Source organism: Bos javanicus, chromosome 9, assembly GCF_032452875.1.
Source record: "Bos javanicus breed banteng chromosome 9, ARS-OSU_banteng_1.0, whole genome shotgun sequence".
Classification (NCBI taxonomy): Eukaryota; Metazoa; Chordata; class Mammalia; order Artiodactyla; family Bovidae; genus Bos; species Bos javanicus.
The window spans coordinates 79239438-79255659 of NC_083876.1; positions in this window are offsets into that span (position 1 = coordinate 79239438).

Consider the following 16222-nt stretch of genomic DNA (forward strand, 5'->3'; position numbering starts at 1 on the left):
TGCAATTTCTATTATCTCCAGCATCAAATAAAAACTACTAGTCATACAAGCCAGCAGTAAATTCAACCCATAATCAAAGAGAAAACATATTCAACAGAAAAAGCTACTGAATAATAGAAATAATGGAACTACTAGACAAGAATGTGAAAATGGCTATTATAAATACATATACATATCTAAAAGGAAACTTAAAAATAATGTGCACTTAGTCGCTCAGTTGTGTCCGACTCTTTGCAACCCCATGGACTGTAGCCTGCCAGGCTCCTCTGTCCATGGGGATTCTCCAGGCAAGAATACTGGAGTGGGTTGCCATTCCCTTCTCTAGAGGAGCATCACAACTCAGGGATTGAACCTGGGTCTCCTGTGCTGCAGGCAGATTCTTTACCACTGAGCTACCAGGGAAGCCCTTAAACATTATGAAGAAGGTAGAAAAATAGAAAAAAATTAAATGGGGCTTCCCTGGTGGCTCAGACAGTAAAGTGTCTGCCTACAGTGTGGGAGACCCAGGTTCAATCCCTGGATTGGGAAGATCCCCTGGAGAAGGAAATGGCAACCCACTCCAGTACTCTTGCCTGGAAATTCCATGGACTGAGGAGCCTGGTAGGCTACAGTCCATGGGGTTGCAAAGTGTTGGACACAACTGAGCAACTTCACTTTCACTTTCAAATGAAAGCTCATACCAAAAATACAATATTTGAAAATATTAAACCATCATATAATAATAATATACATATATATAAATAAAAGAGAATAAAGCCTGAAAAAGTGGTCTAACATATGAAAAATCATTGTCCCAGAAATAAAAGAGAAAAAAAGAAGACAGAAGGAATATTTTTTTTAAATAGTGGGCAATTTTTTTTCAAATTTGAAGAAAATATACATCAAAAGATTCAAGAAACTGAATAAGTTCCAAACAAGATAAACACCTATACAGAAATAAGACCCACCCTCTCACACACACACATACACAAAGGCATATCATAATTAAATAGAAGAAAATATGTGATAAGAAAAACCTGAATAAAAGCTAAAGGAAGAAAAGAATATTACATACAAAGGAGATAACTAATAATTATCACACACTTTCCATCAGAAATGTTGCAAACAAAAAATGTAATGGAATGCTTTCTTTAAAGAAAATACCATTCAAAAGTGAAAATTAAGCAAAAATTTATTTTTCCACAAATGAAAATTGTGACAATTTCACTGGTAACATCTTTATACTAAAAGAGCTATTAAAAGTTCTTCAGCAGAAGGAAAAGATAACAGATGGAAACTTGTATGTTGAACACTGAGGAAAGAGGGTCAAAATGGTAAATATGTGAGTAAAAATAGACAATTTTGTTTTCTCGCTTATAATTTATATAGGAGATAATTTATTTTCAAGCAAAAATATCATATAATATTTTAATATTCAAAAGCATGCTGAAGATAAACGCATGCCAGCAGTAGCATGAAGGATAATAGGAAGGAAATGAAGCTTTACTACTATTGAGGTCTCATCCTTATAGCAGAAGCGCTACATAATAGATAGCACTATGGATGAACTTTGATATGATACATAATATAAACCTGAGATTAATCAATGGTAAATCAAGCTGACAGCAGAAATAAAATAGAACACTAACAAATATTCACTTAATACAAAATGCAGCATAACAAATAAGAAATAATGAAGAACACAGTGGATATCTAGAATATATAAAGCAATACAATGAATTCAAATCCAGCCAATTAAAAGATAGAGACTATCAGAATAAACAGATTGTCAAACTTGTCCAAAACACCCAACTGTACACTGGTTACAAGAAATTCATCTTAAATACAAATACACCAATAAGTTAAAATTAAAGTGACTGATTCATTTTGATGTTTGGCAAAACTAATACAATTATGTAAAGTTTAAAAATAAAATAAAATTTAAAAAAAAGACTACTCTTAAAGGTCTAGTCTCCACAGTAAGCCAAGGGAGTGAGAAGTGGGGGAAGGTTACAGGGATGGATTTATGTGACCTTCAAATGATTTTTTCTAATAGAATACTAGGAAAAATTAGAAAGCAATTCTAAGATGATCTTTCTGAGTCTCTATCATTCTGAAGTAAATTTTACTATAAGCATTCTGTGTTTTTATGTCTCTTAAATACATGATAAAATAATTATAATGATAATGACATGTAATTAAAATGAATTTTCGTTTCATTCTATCAAATATTGAAATAAAATTTATTTATTTGAAAAAAAAATAAAGTAACTGAAAAAAGATATAAGAACGCTAAGATTACGAAACTGAAGCGTCTATACTAACAACAGACATAAAAAATTTCAGAACAGGTAACACCACTGGTGATCAAGAGTAATATTTCCTATGAAAGGGGACAATTTGTCAAAAAAACTTAATGATCCTAAATGAATACGCACTAAACAGAACTTTATATGTATGAGGCATAATCTAACAGAACAGAAAGGAAGAATGCATAAATCTGAATTACAGTAAAAGATTTTAATACTTTAATGGCAGCAACTGATAGACCAAGTGTATAGAAAGATTAAAGAAGACTAGGAAAACAATTAAACCTAATCGACATTTATAGAATACTCCAGCCACCACCAGCAACACCCAGACTGTCTTTAGGTACCCGTGGTGTGCTCAATTGCTCAGTTGTGTCAACTCTCTGCGACCTCATGGACTGCAGCCTGCCAGGTTTCTCTGTCCACGGGATTTTCCTGGTAAGAATACAGGAGCAGGTTGCCACTTTCTCCTCCAGGGGATCTTCATCCAGGAAGGGAACCCGGGTTTCTTGCATCTCCTGCATTGGCAGGTGGATTCTTTACAACTGAGCTACCTGGGAAGCACCAACTACCTGTGAAACACTAACCAATTTAGCCTGTGTTCTGTCTAAAACAATAAATTGGAAAGGATGAAATAATACATATTATTAATTCTGAAAATAATAAAACTATAATAAAAAAAGAAGGATATTCTGAATACCCATAAACATATCTTTAAACTTTGGGTCAAGTAATAAGTCTGTAGACAAATTATACAATATTTTGAACTGAGTAAAACGAGAGGTGAGATGATGTCAAACTGTTATTCAAAAGGAACTTGCAGGTTTGAGTGATAAAAATTACATTCAGTTAAGTGCAGTGCAGTTGCTTAGTTGTGTCCAACTCTTTGCGATCCCACGGACTGCAGCATGCCAAGCTTCCCTGTCCATCACCAACTCCCGGAGCTTGCTTAAACTCATGTCCATCTAGCCGGTGATGCCATCCAAGCATCTCATCCTCTGTTGTCCCCTTCTCCTCCTGCCTTCAATCTTTCCCAGCATCAGGGGCTTTTCCAATGAGTCAGCTCTTTGCATTAGGTGGCCAAACTACTGGAACTAGAGATGATCTAAAATTAATGTTCTAAACTTCAACACAAATAAGAAAATCAAAATAGAAAATTAAGACCAAAGTAAAAGGACAGAAGCAATAACACATTTTATTTTCTTGGGCTCCAAAAACAGACAGTGGCTGCAGCTAAAAAACTAAAAGACGCTGGCTCCTTAGAAGGAAAGCTATGACAAATCTAAACAGTGTATTAAAAGCAAAGATATCACTTTGCTGACAAAAATCCATACAGTCAAAGCTATAGTTTTTCCAGTAGTCATGTACAGATGTGAGAGTTGGACCACAAAGAAAGCTGAGTGCCAATATTGATGCTTTCACACTGTGGTGCTGGAGAAGACTTTTGAGAGTCCCTTGGGATACAAGGAGATCAAACCAATCAATCCCAAAAGAAATCAACACTGAATATTCATTGTAATGACTGATGCTGAAGCTGAAGCTCCAATACTTTGGCCACCTGATGCAAAAAGACCCTGATGCTGGGAAAGACTGAAGGCAAAAGGAGAATAGAGTGGGAAAGAATGAGATGGTTAGATAGCATCACCAATTCAATGGACATGAATTTTAGCAAACTCCAGAAGAGAAGAAGGACAGTGAAGCCTGGCATGCTGCAGTCCATGAGTCACAAAGAGTCAGAGGCGACTTAGTGACTGAACAACAACAAAAAGACAGAAAAAAAATTATACAAGAAAGAAAGCATAAATCAACAAAAAGAAAAATAAACAACAGAAATTGAGAAATCAATTAAAACAAAGTTTTTATTTTAAAAAAATCCATAAAACTGATTACACACAAAGAAGATAAATCAACAACCCCAGAAAATAAAGAAGAGTCATACCTACAGATCCTACAGACAATGAAATATTAACAAAAGAATATTATGAAGACTTTTATGACAATACGTTAGACAACTTTGTTGAAATGAACAAAAAATAAATTAAAATTTTATTAACTTTATAAAAATGAATTTATTAAACACATAAACCTACTAAAATAAATAATTTCCAAAAAAAAGAATGAAGAAATAAATAATCTGAATGGCCCCATTACTAGTAATAATCTGACTTCATAACTGAAAATCTTCCCATTACAAATTCCCCCAGGCATGGATGACTTATTGGAGAATTATACCAAACATTTAAGAAAAGAAATAACACCAGTCATGTAAAAAGGATAATCATATTTCATTGTACATAAAAATTATATAACATTAAAATTTCAATATCTAACATTTACCTGAAAATCAGCCACACTTTTTGTTTAGTTATGTTACCTATGGCTCCTTTCACACTACAATGGGAGAACTGAGTAGTTACAAAGAGACCATATGTGGTGAGGTCATTGCTTATCACTGCTGCTTGGTACACACACAAATCATGAGTGATGCAATTATCACATAACCCTTTTCAGAAATGTACCTGTGCCCTGATTTATAAGAAAAATTGAAAATACACACACAAACACACACATACAGAAAATATTGATAATTTTTAATAAATAAAATTTGATGAATTCTATTCATCAAAACCCAATTAGCAATAGGTATTTACAACTTACATTCAGTATATGTATGAAGTACACATATGAAGAATTCACAGAAGATATTAAGCAAATGTCCTTCAAAGTATTAAAAGGTATTCAAGATCATGAGAAACCATTAAAATAAAATTAAAACCATAATAAGCTATCAGTACCTTCCTACTAGAATGAGTTGAGTTTATGCACTCAGTCGTGTCTTACTCTTTGTGACCCCATGGACTGCAACCCACCAAACTCCTCTTGCCTGGATTTTTCAAGAAATGGCAGAGGAACCAGAAACATTTAATACCTATTGATAAACACAGACCCACAGGTATAATAATAGCTAAATGAAAAAACAGGAAGGTCTCAGGCCTTTTAACAATCTCTGCTTCTTAAATAACTCATATTGCTTGACTTCTGTGGTACCAATTCCACTTGTCCTGCTTCCTCTTTGGCCACCAAGTTTTTGCACAGTTGATGATGCTTCTTCTATTTATCCTATAAATGTTGGATTTTTTTTTCCTCACTGCTTTGTCAGATTCTCTTTTAATTCTCACTCTATATGCTACACTTTAAAAAGATTATCGATTGCTATTGCTGCAAGAGATGTATCACAAAAATAGTTCTTTCTCATGACATCCAGATCTAAATGTCCAAAATACCTACTCCAAATTCTCACTTGAATATCTTATTGGCATCTTCATACCTTTTCCTATATTAAATCCATTACGTTAAATCAAATATCCATGCTTTTATAAGGTTCTCGTTCATAGATACAGTATTACCAGATAAAATACAGAACACTCAGCTAAAGTTGAATAACAGAAAAAAGAAGATGAATAATTTTGTATAAGTATGCCAAAAACCATCTATGAGGCCTACTTATACAAAAAAAAATATTCATTGTTGTACTGAAATTCAAACATAATTGGATATCATGTATTTTTTTTTCTATTTAAGTAATCAGTCATTCTTACCATGATATCCTCCTTTTTGTCCCTCTCTCTCACTCGCTCTCTCAGGACACACCTGGCCAGTCACCAAATATGTTTCAGTTACCACTAAATGATTCCCAAGTCTGCTCTGTATCTCTAAATAGTTTAGTTGCTAACACCTTCATCACAAATATTCCAATCTCTTAGTTTCTTAATTGCCATTTTTCTCTCCTTTCTCTGCAGTGTTGTCAAAATTAACTCAAATCTGACCACTTTACTTCCTTGAATAACATCTTCCTATGGTTTTTAATTATACAGAGTGCCAAGTAAATCCTTACATTTCACTTTTAAAGCCCTCAGTGATCTGTTCTCGGACTTTCTATGCAGCCTAATTTCATGTTAAACCCTCCCCTCCAAACTGTAGTGCTATAAACACATGAGTATCTTTTAGTCTGCCAAGAGGGACACACACCGTCTCCTAGCTCCATGTCTTCACAAACTAAGCACCACTTTTTCAGTGAGACTACCTCTGACCGATCACACAAGATTAATTCTCCACTGAAATTTCCCAGCAGTTTCTTCCATTTTTCCATCTGTGCCTTAGCTATTACTACTGATATAGTCTGTATTTCTCTGTACAGTTTAAAGTCCACAAGCACACATACCATATCTAGTTTTTCTTGTTTCAATTGATTGATCAACATATCTAAATAACTGTATATGGGATAGATAAATGAGTTTCTTTAAGTATTATTATAGTGAGTGATACCAATAAAAGCAAACTTATTTCCTAATTGACATTTTTCTGTATCCAAATAACTCTTCAATATTTTTTATAGCCATGTTAGTAAGCTGGTCAGCAGACATCTTACAAACTCTACCTTGCCATCCATCAAGAATAAAAATGAAAACTGTAAACAGCCCAATTTAGACTATCTTTAGTATAGATAAAGAGGATAAGTATTTTTAAACTAGGCCAAGGAGAAAATTACTATATCATAAATATGAATTTTAGTGAAGACCCAGATGTGAAGCAGGAGTTACAGTAGGGGATGTCAAATATAATATCATAACCAGATGTGGACAGAAAAATTAGGAAACCGAAACTGGGACTGAAAAATTCAAGTATACAAATTGATATTTGGGATTGTTTTTTGCTCATGCCAATAACTATACACCATGACTCTCTTGGCATTCTGGCATTTTTCTAAAGGTCAAGATAATGAGACAATATTATAGAGCAGCTAGTCCTCACAGAAAGGCATGTTCTAGCCACCTAGCAACACATTCTTCCTCCCTAATTTTGTAATTAATTCTAACAAATTTTCCAATCTGGAATTTTAATACCTTATTTCATCTTGTTTTTCAACTTAATGTTTTTTAAATCACATCTTAACTTTCCAAATAGACTCTAAGTTCCTTTAAAACAAAGATTTTTCTCCCATACAATAAAATCTCCAAGTTAGTAAAGTATGGGAGATTCACAAGCATATTGACATGTCTGTATTTTAACTATTATTTAACTATATTTAACTATATACTTAACTATTAGACTTCCCTGGTGGCTCAGACGGTAAAGCGTCTGCTTACAATGCGGGAGACCAGGGTTTGATCCTTGGGTGGAGAAGCTCCTCTGGAGAAGGAAATGGCAACCCACTCCAGTACTCTTGCCTGGAAAATCCCATGGATGATCCTGGTAGGCTGTAGCCCATGGGGTGGCAAAGAGTCAGACATGACTGAAAGACTTCACAACTATTATGCATAATTTAATAATTAAAGAGTGCCCAGTACTAAAAAATAAGTTACTTCAAAATGAAGTGATTAACTAATCATTTCCAGGTATAAGACACAAAAGTATTGCAGGGGCATCAAGAGAATTAATACCAGGTATTAGGTCGGATTTTATTTTGGGGGGCTCCAAAATCACTGCAGATGGTGACTGCAGCCATGAAATTAAAAGACGCTTACTCCTTGGAAGGAAAGTTATGACCAACCTAGATAGCATATTCAAAAGCAGAGACATTACTTTGCCAACAAAGGTTCTTCTAGTCAAGGCTATGGTTTTTCCTGTGGTCATGTATGGATGTGAGAGTTGGACTGTGAAGAAGGCTGAGCGCCGAAGAATTGATGCTTTTGAACTGTGGTGTTGGAGAAGACTCTTGAGAGTGTCTTGGACTGCAAGGAGATCCAACCAGTCCATTCTGAAGGAGATCAGCCCTGGGATTTCTTTGGAAGGAATGATGCTAAAGCTGAAACTCCGGTACTTTGGCCACCTCATGCGAAGAGTTGACTCATTGGAAAAGACTCTGATGCTGGGAGGGATTGGGGGCAAGAGGAGAAGGGGATGACAGAGGATGAGATGGCTGGATGGCATCACTGACTTGATGGACATGAGTCTGAGTGAACTCTGGGAGTTGGTGATGGACAGGGAGGCCTGGCGTGCTGCGATTCATGGGGTCGCAAAGAGTCGGACACGACTGAGCGACTGATCTGATCTGATTACGTACTTATGAAATTATCAGAAGAACCTCGGGGCTTACCACTAGACCAATAAGTTGAGGTGAGCCCCGCTCCAGCAGCTGAGATGTGGCTATCAGGAAGGTGCTGCTGCTTCCAACTCCATTGCCCCACAAACGTCATGTCCAACCAAGAGGTGAACTGAAACTCACATGCAGGACTCAGCTGCTGTCAGTGTGTGTAAACATTCAATCAGCTCTCATTGCTAACTTCAGCCACTACAGAAGTTTCCTCTGATTCACTTTCACCTGTGAATTTCATGTGAGTGCATTTTCTTAATGGACCAATTTTGCACAGCAAATCCTAGCTGAAACAGAATCTTAAAAAAATGCCATTTGTAACTTTCCAGGATCTTTAATTGGAACAGGATGGAACTGTAACTGAGCAAGCCAGTCCTCAATAATATCCATCATCATCACCTCTACCTCCTCCCTCACCGCCCCATGCTGATAATGTTTTGTCACCCAACAGGGTTTTGTTTCCCTAAAAAAACTGAAGTCAAGAGAACCAGAAGTTAAGCCACAGACTGGCTGAAAACATTTCCAAAAGGTATATCTGATAAAGAGCCATTATCCAAAATGCACAAAGATCTCTTAAAATTCAACAATAAAAATAACTATATTTCAAAATGAGCAAAATATTTGAAAAACTTACCCAAGATAATATACAGATATCCAATAAGTACATTAAGAATATAAAATTACATATGCTCAAGATCATACATCATTAGGGAGATGCAGATTAAGACAATAAAAAACCACTACACACTCAATAGAACAACCAAATTCCAGAACACAGACAACACTAAATGCTGGCAAGGATGTGGAACAATAGGAATTCTCACTTGTCACTGGTGGGAATGCAAAATGGTAGAGCCACTTTCGAAGACAGTTTGGTTACTTCCTTATAACACTGAATATACTCTTACCATATGATCATGCTCCTTGGTAATACATCAGAAGGAGCGGAAAATTTATGTCCACACAAAAACCTGCACACCAATGTTTATAGCAACTTTACTTATAATTGCCAAAACTTGAAAGCAATCAAGATGTTCTTTAGTAAGTGAACAGACAGTGTGATCCACCAAGACAATGGGATATTGTTCAGCACTAAAAAGAACAATCAAGTCAGGAAAAGACATAGAGGAAACTTACATGCACATAACTAGTTAAAGAAGTCAATGCAAGAAGCCTACCTACTGTATGATTCCAATAATTTGACATGTCGGAAAAGGCAAATACTATAGACACAGAAAAAAATGTGTTTGTTAGTGTTTGTTAGAAGTTCGCAGGTAGGGAAAAGAGGGGGAACACAGGCTTTTAGGACAGTGAAAACACTCTGCATGGTGTTATAATGGTGGATACATGTCATTATACTTTTATCAATCCCATAGAATATAAACTATGAGCCCTGGATGATAATGATATATCAGTGTAGCTTCATTAATTGCAGAAGTAAACATTCTGGTATGATATGTTGATAGTCGGCTAGGCTGTGAGTTTGTGTACTTTCCTCTTAATTTTCCTGTGAAACTAAAACTTCTCTTTTAAAAAATACTAATGAAAAATGGGGGCAGTAAAAAGAATATCAAATTAAGTAATGAATTTATCTTCAGGATGGCGATTAAAGATAGTAGAATTCAGTACATTTTCATTAAATATAATTATATTGAACAAAGGAGATAATAAATTGACATCTAAACATACACTGGGAAGAGATCAAAATATAACATTATCTAACCTGTATTTTGCTGAGGGACTTTTCTGGTGGCCTATTCAAAATCGTGCTAGTACCATTTCCCTGTTATCAAACATGAGCATGTATCTTACCATTAATTTCTTGGTCAAATTAACTATTTAGAACTTAGGAATTAGGATCATTTTCCAGGATATAACAATGAGTTGATATAATTATAGCCAAATTATATTTCAATATCATATTCAAGAAAATAGAAAAATGTATAATTAAATATAGGTATGCCCCTAGGTTTTTCATGATTTGTAACATGGTGACCTCGATATTAACATGTAGAGGGTATACAATTATGCTGAAGGATTACAAGGAACAGTTTTGGTAGCACAGAGCAATACCTGAAATTTTTGTGGGGGGAGGGCGAATGGTTTAGTTTCTTATCGGTGATGCTCACGTGCCTTGCTGATATAAGCAGGTTTTAGTGAGAATTTCTTTTCTTTGAATTTAAAGCAACTTGGTTCTTGAAAAATATTCTGTTTACATGAGCCAATTAACTTTATTAAAAGCCAAAAAAATTTATAAATGGTTTGTTACAGACTGAAATGATTACAGTAACAAAAGATTGAAGAAACTTGTATGGTCAACACCAAAATCAGATTGATTATGTTTTTTGCAGCCAAAGACGGAGAAGTTCTATACAGTCAGCAAAAACAAGACTGGGAGCTGACTGTGGCTCAGATCATGAGCTCCTTATTGCCAAATTCAGACTTAAATTGAAGAAAGTAGGGGAAACCACTAGACCATTCAGGTATGACCTAAATCATATCCCTTATGATTATACAGTAGAAGTGAGAAATAGATTTAAGGGACTAGATCTGATAGATAGAGTGCCTGATGAACTATGGATAGAAGTTCATGACATGTTCAGGAGGCAGGGACAAGACCACCCCCATGGAAAAGAAATACAAAAAAGCAAAATGGCTGTCTGGGGAGGCCTTACAAATAGCTGTGAAAAGAAGAGAAGCGAAAAGCAAAGGAGAAAAGGAAAGATATAAGCATCTGAATGAAGAGTTCCAAAGAATAGCAAGAAGAGATAAGAAAGCCTTCCTCAGAGATCAATGAAAAGAAATAGACGAAAACAACAAAATAGGAAAGACTAGACATTGCTTCAAGAAAATCAGAGATACCAAGGGAACACTTCATGCAAAGATGGGCTCGATAAAGGACAGAAATGGTATGGACCTAACAGAAGCAGAAGATATTAAGAAGAGGTGGCAAGAATACACAGAAGAACTGCACAAAAAAGATCTTCACATCCAAGATAATCACGATGGTGTGATCACTCCCCTAGAGCCGGACATCCTGGAATGTGAAGTCAAGTGGGCCTTAGAAAGCATCACTATGAACAAAGCTAGTGGAGGTGATGGAATTCCAGTTGAGCTATTTCGAAGCCTGAAAGATGATGCTGTGAAAGTGCGACACTCAATATGCCAGCAAATTTGGAAAACTCAGCAGTGGCCACAGGACTGGAAAAGGTCAGTTTTCATTCCAATCCCAAAGAAAGGCAATGCCAAAGAATGCTCAAACTACTGCACAATTGCACTCATCTCACACGCTAACAAAGTAATGCTCAAAATTCTCCAAGCCACGCTTCAGCAATAAGTGAACCGTGAAATTCCAGATGTTCAAGCTGGTTTTAGGAAAGGCAGAGGAACCAGAGATCAAATTTCCAACATCCGCCGGATCATGGAAAAAGCAAGAGCGTTCCAGAAAAACATCTATTTCTGCTTTATTGATTATGCCAAAGCCTTTGACTGTGTGGATCACACTAAATTGTGGAAAATTCTGAAAGAGATGGGAATACCAGACCACCTGACCTGCCTCTTGAGAAACCTATATGCAGGTCAGGAAACAACAGTTAGAACTGGACATGGAACAACAGACTACTTCCAAATAGGAAAAGGAGTATGTCAAGGCTGTATATTGTCACCCTGCTTATTTAACTTATATGCAGAGTACATCATGAGAAACACTGGGCTGGAAGAAGCACAAGCTGGAATCAAGATTGCTAGGAGAAATCTCAATAACCTCAGATATGCAGATGACACCACCCTTATGGCAGAAAGTGAAGAGGAACTAAAAAGCCTCTTGATGAAAGTGGAAGAGGAGAGTGAATAAGTTCGCTTAAAGCTCAACACTCAGAAAACGAAGATCATGGCATCTGGTCCCATCACTTCATGGGAAATAGATAGGGAAACAGTGGAAACAGTGTCAGACATTATTTCTGGGGGGCTCCAAAATCTCTGCAGATGGTGATTGCAGCCATGAATTAAAAGACGCTTACTCCTTGGAAGGAAAGTTATGACCAACCTAGATAGCATATTCAAAGCAGCGACATTACTTTGCCAACAAAGGTCCATCTAGTCAAGGCTATGGTTTTTCCTGTGGTCATGTATGGAGTGAGAGTTGGACTGTGAAGAAGGCTGAGCACCGAACAATTGATGCTTTTTAACTGTGGTGTTGGAGAAGACTCTTGAGAGTCCCTTGGACTGCAAGGAGATCCAACCTGTACATTCTAAAGGGAATCAGTCCTGGGTGTTCTTTGGAAGGAATGATGCCAAAGCTGAAACTCCAGTACTTTGGCCACCTCATGCGAAGAGTTGACTCATTGGAAAAGACTCTGATGCTGGGAGGGATTGGGGGCAAGAGGAGAAGGGGACTACAGAGGATGAGATGGCTGGATGGCATCCCTGACTCGATGGACATGAGTTTGACTGAACTCTGGAATTTGGTGATGGACAGGGAGGCCTGGTGTGCTGCAATTCATGGGGTCGCAAAGAGTTGGACATGACTCAGCGACTGAACTGAACTGAACTGTTCTTCCTCTAGTCTGTTAATGATAATGATCCTCAATTTATGAATAATATGCTTGTTTTTATTTGACAGTAAACCTAACACAATTGATAATATATGTGTACATCTGTATTGTTTTAAGGTCCAATAGCAGACATTCACAATCAAACATCATTTGTCATAAGTAATGTTAACCGCATAAATCCTTCATTTTAGGACAATGTCCATTTGAAATGTCTTCTCATATTATATAAATGTTTGCTTCTTTTTGCCGAATTTCAATGTTCCATCATCATTTGAATTAGCTTCACCAGGTAAATTTCTTTTACCCCGTTTGATCTAATTGAAGGTTACCTTCATTCAAAGACTTTGAGATTCTGGAAAGCATCTTCTGACACTGTTTTCTTCCCTCATTCCAATCCTGTTTTCAGTGTATAGACTCCTTGTTATTATACAAAAATACATCATGAATTGAATACAATATAAGGGAATCAATAAAGCACCTAGATGAATCACAAAGTTAATGTTTCTTCATTGATTTAACGATTGTCTCTTGTCATTGTTGTTAGCTATTGTTATGATAGACCTTGTCATGAGTAGAAGCTTTAAATGATTACTTTTCACCAAAAATTGATAAGAAATTAAGCAATTGGAAATTAGTACTTTTTAAAATAAGTTCAGTTGAATTCAGAGGAATCCCTAAATTTTCAGTATTAAGTAAAAGATACCATAGGAATGTATTTTAGAAAAGATAAGAATATTATGGTCTGAGAGGCATAAAGTGCTGCCCTGAAATTTTCCACAAGACAAGCATCATTCAAGTGGTGAATTTATAGCTATAAAAAATTGGTTTCCCTCATAAATTTTACTTAACTCCTATATGCATAGTGCCACCAACAGGAAAGACATGACCTACCATATAATAACATATTTAAAATTCAAAGGGAAACCATAGCCTTTTAATAATATTGAAGAGTAATAAGAATTATTCTCTGCTATGGCATGTCTGTGAGCCATTCTAGTCTTGACTCCTACCATTAGAGTTTAAGTAACTTTACACTGTGCTTTCTCTATTCTGGAGCAACAATCTTCATCCAGGTAACTTGAGACATTCAAATGCTTTCAACATGATCCACAGTATGACTATTATGTTTTATTACTGTAACAGAGAACATATACATACAAACTGGAATAAAATTCCAGAAAACAACTGCCATGAAATTAAAAGACGCTTACCTTGGAAGGAAAGTTATGACCAACCTAGATGACAGAGACATATTGAAAAGCAGAGATATTACTTTGCCAAAAAAGGTCCGTCTAGTCAAGGCTATGATTTTTCCTGTGGTCATGTATGGATGTGAGAGTTGGACTGTGAAGAAAGCTGAGCACCGAACAATTGACGCTTTTGAACTGCGGTGTTGGAGAAGAGTCTTGAGAGTCCCTTGGACTGCAAGGAGATCCAACCAGTCCATTCTGAAGGAGATCAGCCCTGGGATTTCTTTGGAAGGAATGATGCTAAAGCTGAAACTCCGGTACTTTGGCCACCTCATGCAAAAAGTTGACTCATTGGAAAAGATTCTGATGCTGGGAGGGATTGGGGGCAGGAGGAGAAGGGGACGACAGAGGATGAGATGGCTGAATGGCATCACCGACTCGATCGACCTGAGTCTGAGTGAACTCTGAGAGTTGGTGATGGACAGGGAGGCCTGGCGTGCTGCGATTCATGGGGTTGCAAAGAGTCAGACACGACTGAACGACTGAACTGAACTGAACTGAAATGCAATATACTTTGATACTTCATTTTTCTATTATATTCTATTTCACATTTTTCCTGCATTATCATGGAATAAACTTCATCACCATTGCATTCTCATGTCCTAAGCTCCATGAGGGCCTTGTCTACCTTTACATATCTCCACCTTCAGTTCATTTCAGTTCAGTCGCTCGGTCGTGTCCGACTCTTTGCGACCCCATGAATTGCAGCACGCCAGGCCTCCCTGTCCATCACCAACTCCCAGAGTTCACTCAGACTCACATCCATCGAGTCAGTGATGCCATCCAGCCATCTCATCCTCTGTCGTCCCCTTCTCCTCTTGCCCCCAATCCCTCCCAGCATCAGAGTCTTTTCCAATGAGTCAACTCTTCCCGTGAGGTGGCCAAAGTACTGGAGTTTCAGCTTTAGCACCATTCCTTCCAAAGAACACCCAGGGCTGATCTCCTTTAAAATGGACTGGTTGGTTCTCCTTGCAGTCCAAGGGACTCTCAAGAGTCTTCTCCAACACCACAGTTCAAAAGCATCAATTCTTCGGCGCTCAGCCTTCTTCACAGTCCAACTCTCACATCCATACATGACCACCGGAAAAACCATAGCCTTGACTAGATGGACCTTTGTTGGCAAAGTAATGTGTCTGCTTTGAATATGCTATCTAGGATGGTCATAACTTTCCTTCCAAGGAGTAAGCATCTTTTAATTCATGGCTGCAATCACCATCTGCAGAAATTTTGGAGCCCCCCAGAAATAAAGTATCACACTGTTTCCACTGTTTCCCCATCTATTTCCCATGAAGTGATGGGACCAGATGCCATGATCTTCATTTTTTGAATGTTGAGCTTTAAGCCAACTTTTTCACTCTCCTCTTTCACTTTCATCAAGAGGCATTTTAGTTCCTCTTCACTTTCTGCCATAAGGGTGGTGTCATCTGCATATCTGAAGTTATTGATATTTCTCCCAGCAATCTTGATTCCAGCTTGTGTTTCTTCCAGCCCAGCGTTTCTCATGATGTACTCTGCATGAAAGTTAAATAAGCAGGGTGACAATATACAGCCTTGGCATACTCCTTTTCCTATTTGGAACCAGTCTGTTGTTCCATGTCCAGTTCTAACTGTTGCTTCCTGACCTGCATATAGGTTTCTCAAGAGGCAGGTCTGGTGGTCTGATATTCCCATCTCTTTCAGAATTTTCCACAGTTTAGTGTGATCCACACAGTCAAAGGCTTTGGCATAATCAATAAAGTAGAAACAGATGTTTTTCTGGAACGTTCTTGCTTTTTCCATGATCTGGCGGATGTTGGAAATTTGATCTCTGGTTCCTCTGTCTTTTCTAAAACCAGCTTGAACATCTGGAAGTTCACAGTTCACATATTGCTGAAGGCAGGCTTGGAGAATTTTGAGCATTACTTTGCTAGAGTGTGAGATGAGTGCAATTGTGCAGTAGTTTGAGCATTCTTTGGCATTGCCTTTCTTTGAGATTGGAATGAAAACTGACCTTTTCCAGTCCTGTGGCCACTGCTGAGTTTTCCAAATTTGCTGGCA